The following is a 10,033-nucleotide window of genomic DNA, read 5'->3' as shown; positions in this document are numbered from 1 at the left end:
AGCAGGACAAACCCCTGGGGTCAAGACCTTGTCCCATACATCTGTCCTTCTCTTTAAAACTATTTATTTTAAAAACAGTCACATTATTTTCTAGTAGACAAAACAGTGGATTTCATGATGACATTTTCTTACGTATATTTTGTATTTGTTCCCCTTCCTCTGTCCTGCTCCCTCCCTTCACTGGTCCCTTTCCTCCCTCTAAGAAAGGCTTCCTGCTTTCATGCCATGTATACATGGGAATATACCTAAATCCTTTTCCATATGAGAGATGTGTGATAGTCTACCTTCCCCCACTCCCTCCCCATATATTCCAACTTCAAAGAAGCTGCCGGCAGGAAAATGTCACACAGTCATTTTACTCCAGAGACCAAGTGGCCTCGCTAAGATTTGCCAACCAGGAAGTGGCTTATTCTAATATCCATAGCAATGTCTCTGTCGAAGCAATCATGCACGTGTACATGTGTGTGCATGTGCAAGCATGTAACTATATATGTATGGGTGTGCATATGTACATGTGCGTGCACTGCATATGTGTGTGGATGAGCATACACAAGTGTAGTTTAAATGAAAACAGCAGCATTTCTGGGCTGGGCCTCAAACGCTGGCCTAGCCTCGCGGTCCTACTCTCGCTGGTTCTGTGCTGACAAGAGGGCAGCTGTGACGTCTTTGATGAGCAGAGAACGTATCCTGGTGAAAGAAACAGAAGGAGCGGCCAGGAAACCAGGCAGGGTGCCAGGCTGAGTGACCACAGAACAGGGCACATGCTCTCCAAGATGCTATTTCAGGACTGCCCGAGGCCAGAGTGTGTTCTTACCACGGAGGAATGCTCTCTCGGAGGGGACGGCTAACCTGACCGAGCGAGGCAGGAATGTGCAGCCGGTGGTGGTGCCCGCCTCCTCCGGGCGCATGTCCTGCTCCCTGCTCTGAGTCACTGAGCTTCCTTTTTTGTTTGTCTTCTGACTTGCCCACCTCCCGCCACAGCCTGTGTTCTGCTCTGGTGTCAGTGGAGGTAGTCTTCTGAACCGTGTTGCAAAACTCCTGAGCTGTTTTTGGCCTGCCTCTGTGATGTAGAAAGGGAGGAAGAAGAAAGGGACGCCGAAAGAGAAAGGAGAGAGAAAGGAGGGCAGAGGAGAAAGGGAGGGAAACATCTTGCTGACGTCAAAGAAGACCGCATTCTACAGGGTAACATTACTGGTCCCTCCACCACCCACTCCTAATTTACTAGAAACCAAACAGCCTGTTTGGAAACCCATAGCGTTGCCGGCTGTCCTTCCCCGCCCCCCCATTCTCCTTTGACCAAAGGGGCCATTAATTGTTGGGAGTTTGAAAGCTACCTGGTTCCCGGACACAGAGGGGATTTCCATGACTCATAATTCAGTCCCTGCTTGTGTAGGGCGCTGAAGCTAACGTAAATTGATCCAGCTGATGGAAGAGGGGCCCTGGGGACAGAGAGCTAGGCTCTGCAGCTGGGGCAGTTGCTGAGGGTGTCACATGACTGGCTGTGCTTGCTTAGGCTTGCCCCCAGTGCCCTCATGATCTCTCTGCATCCTCTCCCACAGCCTCCACGATACATCTCTTGCCATCTCCTTTGCCTCTAGAAGGGCCACCTCATAGCCTGGCTCTTTTCACGAAGCGAAGGTGGTTTTTCCAGGAAGTTGGCAGCCCCTCTCTTGACTTGAAATGTGGAGTGAGTACTGGGGAGATGGCTGAGTTGGCAAAGTGTGCCACTCACAAGCATGAGAACCTGCGTCCAGTAACCCGGAACAGCTAGGTGCATGGCCTGTGTTTATAATCCCAGAGCTGGGGAGGTGGAGACAGGCTGATCTTTGGAGCTTGCTGGCCAGTTGGCCTAACTGCTGAGCTGTATCCAGTGAGAGAGCCCCAAAAGGCAGGATGACTGGCTCCCGAGGGATGACAGCCAAGGCTGACCTCCATCCTCCCCATACACTGACACACACACACACATTCATGCACCAATTCAGAACTTGAAGTAGTATACATCTCACTGTGAGAGCGGCTCCCTCCCGGGAGTTCTCTCCGCTGCCCTGGCGGGTGCTACAGTAAAGTTTCTCTCAGTTCTGCTGTCTGGATATACAGAGCCAGTCCACAAATGCAGTCTGGCAAGAGTAACCTGTAACCTGGGGTTCCAGAAACAAGTTTGTCCCACCACCCAGATGGTAGAGTTCAAGCTGCTGGCTGGCCAAGGCTGCACAAGTTAATTTTTATCCCAGTAAAAAAAATAATAAACACCGCATTAACAAGTACATGTTTATCAATTTGCAGTTCATTTCCAGCCAGGCCATCTCCCTCCTGTGAGTTTTTACTGCTGGCTGATGATCCGGAGTACGTTTGGTGAAACCATATGTGGCTATTTAAGCCTTGGCCCCGGCCGCATTTATGTGATGGTTTCCACCTTAATTGCAGAATACCATTTGGCTCTTTGTGCTATGGCCTTCATACAGCGCATCTGAATGATAAAGGAAGTGCAGCTAAGCCGCAGGATTTGCTAGGGGGTCACCCAGCAACACAGAGACCCAGGCTGCTGCTGAATGGAGCAATAAGGATTTTATTTGATTTTTCCGCCTTTATAAGAAACCCCTGCCAACCTACACGTGTGAGATCACCTTCTCTGGGTAGGAGTGGGTCTGTTGGGCTTCTCCCCTCTCCCCCTTTTTTATGGTGGGCTGGTGAGAGAGGAGGTGATGAGAGCAGCTGTCGACTGGAGATGGGAATTTTGGCTGGGAAGATGTGCTGTCAGACAGCACCAAGTATGTGATTGGACTCAAGGGCGTCACTGGTCCCACGGATCAGCCTTTTTTTTTTTTTTTTTTTAAAGACTTCAGCTGGTTTTGTTTTTTGCAGGATTGGAGCCCCCACTGACAATGTCACCTATTGTTTATCAGTAAATTATTCCAGCCAAGGACACCATTTGGCCGTGATGAAATGGAGCAAGGGCTGTGTACAATCATGGAGATGCTAGACCGGTCTCCAGCCTCTCAGTGCTCCTTAGCTGAAGTACGTCATAGAACCTGATGTCGCCGCATGATGGAAGGCAGATCTGAGCAGTTCCTCCGGGGCAGGCAGACTGAAAGAGCGGCAGGGGCACCAGGCAAAATAAACTCAGACCATGCCCTGTCTTTATCTCCTTGGGAAGATAATTTACCTTTTTGCGATCTCAGATTTTACTCCTGAGAAACACTAGGCGGGTGGTGTGTCCTTCCCAAGGCTCACGGGTGCCTAAGGATGTCTATTCTTGGGTCCAGCTGTCTGCCTGGAATCTAGTGGACTCTCATAAGAGTTTCTTCTTGGCTGGGGCCAGTAGGCAGAGGCTGGGAGGTGCTGCATGAAACCCCAAATATGAGGCAGTGACCCATTTCCCAATGGGTAGTTATGAAAGTCCTGTCTTTTTGGGGGGCTAGCTTGAATATATAACTTTTTAAAAAGATTTATTTATTTATTTATTTGTGTGTGTGTGTGTGTGTGTGTATGAATCAGCTCTCCTCCACTATGCGGATCTCAGGGATTGAACTCAGGTCTTCCAGCTTGGCAGCAAGTTCTTTACCCACTGAACCATATCAGTGACCCCCGAATGTCTACATTTCTGAAGACGTAAGAGACATCATCAAAGTTCTTGTTATCAAGTGTATTCTACACGCATGTTAGACTTACATCTACGAATATGCTTATTTTTTTAAATATGCCTTAGTTCGCACTTGCTATTCAGACCCTCTATTACTCTAGCAGCTTGCATGTGTGGTGTGAGGGCCCCAATACAGGGTCTCTTAAGGACCAGGCAAATACTCTACTACCAAGTGAACCCCCAGTCTTTCCAGCTTCCTTGCAAGTGACCTACCTCAGCCTTTTAGACCACATCCTCGCCCTTCTGCCCACTGTCTTTGAGGTGTATTACTCTTTGGGTCTGTGCACTGTGTGTGGCCAGTAGGGTTCTCTCAGCCCCGCCCCCAAGTCATGCTGTATTTGGGGTTTCCACAGTGGGCATCTTCTTGCACTGCTTTGGAAAGGGACCTTTGCGGGGCGTGGCTGTACCAGGAAATGCTCACTCGTGCTAGGGTTGTGTGGGAAAGTGTGAATGAGGAAAATGGCATGGGGCTTGGTGAGTTATTTTCCTATTGCTGCAAAAAAAGAAAGAAAGAAAGAAAAGAAGGAAAAAAGTTACTTTTCTTGTTTCCTGATAAAAGAAACTTCAAGAAGGTAGGGTTTATTTTGGCTCAGGATGCCAGGGTACAGTCCATCATGATGGGGAAGGTGGGGTGATGTCGGTGGCTCCAACTTCGGCGGTGGAAGCATGAGGTGGATACTCAGATGGAGTCTGCAGAGAGCGACGAACCCTGGGGCTCAGCCCCCTGTCTCCTTTCTCTCTCTTCTGAGGACTCCAACCCATGTGGGTGATACCATCCACATTTCCCTTTTGTCCTATCAGAAAGATTCTCTGCAATGAGTCTTCATTGGTCTGGCTCGCGGCCTCTGGCACATCATCTCCACGGACTCCTCTCTGATATCTCATGGCTGCCCCGAGGCGAGGAGATCCTGCTGGCATCGTTTCGTTAGAACCAGTCCCTTTGCACACGCCAGCAGGTTAAAGATAGGAGAGACATTAGGGTGGGCTAACCTATGGTCTTGGATGTGGGGCTGGGGGCCAGCTGAGCCCATCACCCTTCTCAGTGGAGTGGCAGAACCAGCTCTTCTAGCCCAGATCATCAGGGCCAGCTCTTCCACACCTGTGGTGAGGGGTGGAGCCATCTCTCCTCAGTGCTGGGTGGGGGGCAGGCAGAGGCAGCTCTTCTGTGAGGGTCTGGCCAGCTTGCCTGCTGCAGTGAGCATCTAGGGGCAGGGCCAGCTCTCCCAGGGCCCTGGAAAGGTAGGGCTAGCTCAGCATGGCCCTCTGACTTCATCGCACATGCATTCTATGTCCCCCTCGCCCCATGCTACCACGGGCCACAGACATCAACACAGACCTCTGCTTCAGGAGGACCACCGACCCAGACGTGGCTGTCAGCAGCAGCTGAGCATGGACGACACCACGGCTCTGCGAACAGCGCAAGCCCCTCAGATCTGTATGGCCTGGGCTGCAGCATGGCCCTCAGACACCAACATGGTCTCAGGTGACTGACCAGACTCCAGGCCACCACACAGCCCTCGACTGCAGCAGGAGCCACGGCTGTGGACTCAGACTTTGGCTGCGGTAGGGCAATGGAGCATACTTCTTTTTCAGATGAGCCAGGCTCAGTTCCCAGCACCTATACAATGGCTCACAACTGCCTGTAGCTCCAGTGTTAGGAGGTCCAATTCCTCTTCTGGTCTCACAATGCACCGCACGGCACATATACATACAGACATATAAGACACTCATACACATAAAACACAATCTTAAAAAGATTAAATTGCATTTATTTGTTTGTGTGTGTGGTGTATGTGCTTCAGCTAATGTGTGGAGGGCAGGGAACAGCTTGTGGGAATCCGTGTGCTCCCTTTGCCGTGCGGTTCCTGCGGCTCACGCACTCAAGCTGGCGAGTTTGGTAGCAAGCGTCTTTACCCACTGAGTTGTCTTGCTGTCTCCTTAAAAATTTGTTTTTCCATGTGGGGTTTTTAGAAAACAATTTAAAACAGAAAAAAAAAATGTGAGAAACAAAACAGAAAGCAAATTGGGAGACGTTCTGGCGCTGCTCATCGGAGCCACGGATTGGAGAACTTTCGCTGTGTGGTGGTGCTATGTTCCTTCCTCCCGAACACATGCACATTTCTGCAATGAAAACTTACAATGAGATGGCAAGGAATTGGAGCCCATGCTTGCAAAAACTATTTGCAAATGCTTATGGGTTTTGTAGCTCTGCAGTTCTAGAGGGAGGCCTGGGGAGTCAGGGGCCTTGGAGGTGGCATCCAAGGGAAGAATCAGTGTTGTCCCCGTGGTGAGGCGGCAGCTGTGCCTTTGAGCAGCTGTCCAGCAAACTGCCGTCAGGCTGGGCGACTCAGGCCTTGGAGCCCCGACGACCACATCGAAAGAGCTGGAAAGCAACCCCGCTTTTACTTTGTACTCATTTTGTCACGCGGGTTCCTCCACCCAAAAACACGGTGGAAGAGTGGAATGCTTTCTAAAGAAGACGACAGGTCATTTGTCACGGGGTGGCACTAAGATTAAAACTGTCGACTGGGCCCGTGTGGGGAGTCTAGAATCCTCTAGAATTATTAGTAGGGGGGAAAAAAAGCGATTCTCCTAAGGGTTAGTTATCCTATGACACAGTAGGCTGATCATAACCTGGGATTGATTTACTTCTGACTTCTTTTTTTGGTGTGGCCCCACTCATGCCCCACATTTCCTATGAAAGAGGATCGGCGTTGTTCTGAAAGCACCTGCCCTCAAATGTGAAACAAACAAACAAACAAACAAAAAACACAAAACATACCCCCACAAAGGCTTCAGAGTATCTGTTTTAGCAGTCCAGCCCTGGCAGGCAGATACATTGGGATGAAGAAAAATAAATAAAAGAAAATAAACAGAACACTCAATGTGCTCAAACTGAGAGCAGATTCTCTTTGTGTGTGTGTGCGCGCGCGGAGTTTGTGTGTGTGTGCGCGCACGGAGTTTGTGTGTGTGTGTGTGCGCGCGCGTGTGTGTTTCTGATGAGCTAAGTGTTGATTCTAACCCAAAAAGGCTGACAGTGTGAAGTTAGGTAACTGTCGGGTAGATTCAAGCCTCGGCGTGGAGACAGGAGGGGGCGGGAAGAGCGCCGCCTGTGGCTGCAGAATAAAGTTCGCCCCTCAGTCATTCTCTGTGCAGTTGGCTCCTCAAGTGGACGAGTTACCTTCTGGAAGCCCTCTGTGAGCTGCAGGCCTGACTCGCATGACAGATGCTTCAGGCAAGGCGAGGGTTCACGGGTGCCGTTTACAGGCAAAGCTTGAACAGCGTCAAGTGGCCCCTGTCCAGGCCAGAAGTTAAGGTGGGAGATGGCTTTCAAGCGCAGTTGTTGGGTCTGGCACAATCATTCTTTGCTGAGCTGAGCAGGAAAGAGAGAGATTTCTCTGTGGATTTGGCTCATGGCTCCACAATGCAGTCTTTCATCTGTGGCTTCCTATTGGCTCGAGGGAAAAACAAATCTTGCGTGCACAAAGGCCCTGTCCTGAAGAGCTGACGTTGCTCACCCATGCCCCTGCCGAGCCCTGCACCTACGCTTTCCTACTTGGCTTTTCCCAGCAACTCAGACAAGCAGCCTCGTAAAGCGGTCGGGGCTGCCTGTAGGTTGTAGTTCAAAATTTCCAGCAGATTGATTGCACATCCTATGATAAACAACAGCCTCCTGTGATAGCTTATGTTTACAAGCCTGTGTGTGTGTGTGTGTGTGTGTGTGTGTGTGTGTGTGTGTGTGTAAAATGGCCTGGTCGTGCTGAGCAACACGGCCGTGACCACAGGGCCATTTCTGCAGAATCCTCTTTTGCTGTGTCTGTCCCCCTTCAGGTCAGTGAATAAACGCATCGGAACAGCATCTGGCAAGGGTGCTTTGCTGCAGAGCTTAATATGCAACGAGTGTTTTTCCTCCTGTGTCAGCAGTTAGCCACACGGTTTGGGACATAAGGGTTCCAGGGAGTCCAGGGCTTCTGCCGGCCAGGGGAGGGGGAGGAGAAAGTTCTGAAATTCACCATGTGACGGCTGTAAGAGGTAGGATAATTTAAGTAACCTGGAGGAGCTGTGGGTTCACAGGTTTCGACAACAGGAAAGTCTCTTGTTTTAAAACCCTCCTAAAGCAACATGTGGGCTTAGGCAAAAAAAAAAAAAAAAAAAGCGGGGCTGTGGTTTGCTGATTGTATTTCCTTATTGATATAATGGCTGCTGACGCAAGGCCTCCTGGGATTGCTGTGTGACCGCAGGCCCGACAGTTACCCTACCGGGTTCTGAAACCCAGCCGGGGCTTTCTGGACAGATGAGAAGTCTAAAAATTTCCCTTTTCATTTCCTCTCTGGTGTGACTTTGTCATTTTTTGAAAAGCTAAAAGGGAATTTTGCTTACAGTTTTAAGTTTATCTGGCCCGTGTAGCTTCCTTTTGCTCCCCCCATCCCCCCCTGAATCCTGCCCTCTGAAAACCCAAACTTAAAGACAAAAACGCAAATTCCTGTAGACACTTACCCTACTCCCACACGGGTCTGTGTTTGGTTAATCTGCTCTCCAGGCTAGACATACAAAGAAGTAAATCTTTTTAAATAATGCAATATTTTAAAGATGCCCTCCGACACCTCCACGCCGTCACTGGGGTCTGAGGCCGAGGGCGCAAGGAAAGTCCATCATGCCTTTCTGGAACCTTCATCCTCTCCCCCCCCGAGGGCAAATGTTCCAGGACCTCTGGCGTTTCAGAATAACTGGAAACAGCCCCTATTCCTGGGCTGGAACCCCCTCACCACAGCAAGGAAGGCTCTGTTGGTAGAGGTGTGAGGCTGCTTGAGTGCCCCAGACATTTATGCAGCTCAGTTAATCCCCAGAGAGAGGTTGCTTCTCCCGTGACCCATAGACAGCCCATGAACTTGCCTCTGGGTGACTGTCCCTCTTTCCTGCATGAAGGAGAGACATTGAAAGGACAAAGAGCTTCCGCACCCCAACCCTCTGCATTCATGGTGTCTGCATGCTTCGCTCCACGTGGTGAACATGCTTACTCCCATGCACATATGTGTTCTTTATGCCTCTGGGCATAGCTCCAGAACTCCTTTTAAAGGCAGCATTTGGAAGCAGCATGTGTTTCAAGACTCCAGAAAACTAACAAGCATGCCTAGCTCTCACCAAAGCACGCCATACTGCCAGCTCCTCCATGCTGGTCCTGAGGACCCGGAACCTGAAACCCAGAGCTCAGATGATTGCACGCCCCTCTCACATATACCTGATCAATCTGACCCATCGCGCGTCACTAAGGCCACCAGGAAGTGCAATCCTGCCAAGAGCGAAAGTTAACAACTGCCAGAGTCTTAAGGTTACAGAGAGGGCGGGAGGGATGCAGGCCTATTGTGTGTGCACATAGGGTCCATGATGCACACTGGGCATGCTCAGGAGTACAGGGGCTTCTGGGACCCACAGGAGACCAGTTCTGGGATCTGCAGATTCTTGTCTCTGATATAAAATGGTATATTTGCATTTGATAGTCATATCCTTTTGCAAACCAATCACCTCGAGTTTTACTGCGCCTAACAGTGTAAATGCCAAGTAATGTCTATTATACTATATTGTTTTAGGAATTGCAGCAAGAGAAAAAAGCCTGTAGTAAAGACATAAATATCCCCCCATTTGAAGTTGGTTAATTCCATGGCCGAAGAACTTACAGAGCCCTAACTGTATTGGGTATGTGTACATGGTTTTCATGTGTTTACATGACATGAATGCACACTTAACCACGTGTGCGAATAGATACTGTGCCTACTACTGCAACTGCATGTGTCCATTGGGTGCCCCTGTATGCATACATGAGCATGTATTCAGAACATGTAGGAAGGTGTGCTATATGCAGGTGCTTTGTTTGTGTGTGCTCTGTGAGCTTCATATGTATATACACATTCTTGCAAGCTTCCAGTGTGTGTAGCACACTGGATGCCACAGATCTGAGAAGCAATGACAGGAGGTGCTGTTGTCTGCATATGTGTGCATGCATGAATACATGTACTTCATGGTCTTGGTGCCAATGATGTCCTGAAGAGATCCAAATCCAGCCTTCTGGGACTCAAGTAGACCACTCAGGATGGGTTCTCTTCTGCTTTCTGCCAGAAGACAGAGAAGGGGGAAGGAGCAGCAGGGGGCGAGAACCCAAAGATAGCACAAGTTTGTATTCACAAAACACAACTTCTGTCCCTCCGTGCGGGACTTGAAGTCTGTCCCAGTTTCCTGCCTGTGACCTTCCTGTAAATGCTGACCCACTTCTGGCTATTTTTATTTGTTTCTTTGAACATGCTCACTGCGTGATTACAGTTGACTCTTGTCAACGTTGCTCTGATTCTTTCGCCCTGCCATCTGAGGCCCAAAGTGCAGCTCTCCTCTCCTCGGTCC

General features: G+C 49.7%; 2 long non-coding RNA genes across 3 annotated transcripts; one reads left to right on the top strand and one right to left on the bottom strand.

Moving 5' to 3' along the window:
• Positions 1-2,288: 2,288 nt before the first annotated feature.
• On the top strand, positions 2,289-3,445 carry LOC125410522 (uncharacterized). The gene is made up of 2 exons (XR_014998955.2): positions 2,289-2,633; positions 2,863-3,445. It is a non-coding gene; the product is annotated as an uncharacterized LOC125410522 (long non-coding RNA).
• Positions 3,446-5,388: 1,943 nt separating this feature from the next.
• LOC125410547 (uncharacterized) lies at positions 5,389-9,209 on the bottom strand. Of its 2 annotated transcripts, XR_014999124.2 has the most exons (4): positions 8,880-9,209; positions 8,138-8,181; positions 6,822-7,013; positions 5,389-5,761 (listed from the first exon to the last, which is right to left on the bottom strand). It is a non-coding gene; the product is annotated as an uncharacterized LOC125410547 (long non-coding RNA). The 2 variants fall into 2 exon arrangements; XR_007235096.3 differs by lacking the exon at positions 8,880-9,209 and having other exon boundaries at positions 8,138-8,846.
• Between the last annotated feature and the right edge of the window lie 824 nt (positions 9,210-10,033).

This window comes from Myodes glareolus, chromosome 22 (genome assembly GCF_982192425.1).
Source record: "Myodes glareolus chromosome 22, mMyoGla1.1, whole genome shotgun sequence".
NCBI classification, from domain to species: Eukaryota; Metazoa; Chordata; class Mammalia; order Rodentia; family Cricetidae; genus Myodes; species Myodes glareolus.
The sequence above is the reverse complement of the archived record's forward strand: the minus strand, read 5'-3'. Positions and strand labels throughout refer to the sequence as shown.